We start from the raw sequence: 965 nt of genomic DNA on the forward strand, positions 1-965 counted from the left end.
GGGAAGTTAGGGGCGACCAGGCAGGCAGGCAGGTGAGCGATTAGGAGCAAGCGGTCCAGGATTGTGAGAGGGATGTCCGACTGCTGGTTTAGGCCCAATCCCGGGATTGGGCCTAAAGTGGCTGTCAGACATCCCCCAAGGGGTCCCAGATTGGAGAGGGTGTAGGCTGGGCTGAGGGGACCCCCTCCCATGCACGAATTTCGTGCACCAGGCCTCTAGTGTTTGTATAAGAATCCTAGGAACTAACTTCAGAAGATAGAGACTCTGACATTCAGTCATCACGGCTCTAGAATTGCTGACCTTCAACAGTAAAACCAGGATGATATAAGACCAGGATGATATAAAACCAGGATGACGAAAACCGGGATGACACACACCAGACCATCACTTGAACAGAATGAACTGTATTGGCCTGCATGTAGAGAACTTTTCAACCTCCTCCCCTTGATCTCTTTGTTCTGCTTTCCCTCTCCCTCCTTATAAAAACCTCTTCCTGCACTGAGGTGTGAAGATGGGCTTTGGACAAAAGTGGCCAACACCTGAATAAACCTCTTTCTTTTTTCACCAGCATCTGTCTCATGAGTATGGCTTTCGTGGCGATAGGCAGCCGAATCTTGATTTCAGTTACAATATTTCTCATCGCTACTATTAGCTGAAAGAGCAAAATATCATGCCCTCAAAATCTTAACTAGCAGTTATAATAGATGCAGTAGATGCTCCCAAAATAAGAAATAAGACCTGACTCTGAGTAGCTAAATATATTGAATATGTATGCATCACAAAGTAATGGGAGGTATATAACCATCTCATAAACTGGGTAAATATACATATACATAAGCATTTTTGTTTTGTTACACTAAGAGACAGCATTTTCTGAAAAGTGATGAAAACCATCCCATGCTACCTGACTGATAGGCAGTTACAGTACAGAGGTTAAGAGCCTGAACATGCTGTTTGTTAGCAGA

Source organism: Myotis brandtii, unplaced genomic scaffold (genome assembly GCF_000412655.1).
Source record: "Myotis brandtii unplaced genomic scaffold, ASM41265v1 scaffold156, whole genome shotgun sequence".
Taxonomy (NCBI): domain Eukaryota; kingdom Metazoa; phylum Chordata; class Mammalia; order Chiroptera; family Vespertilionidae; genus Myotis; species Myotis brandtii.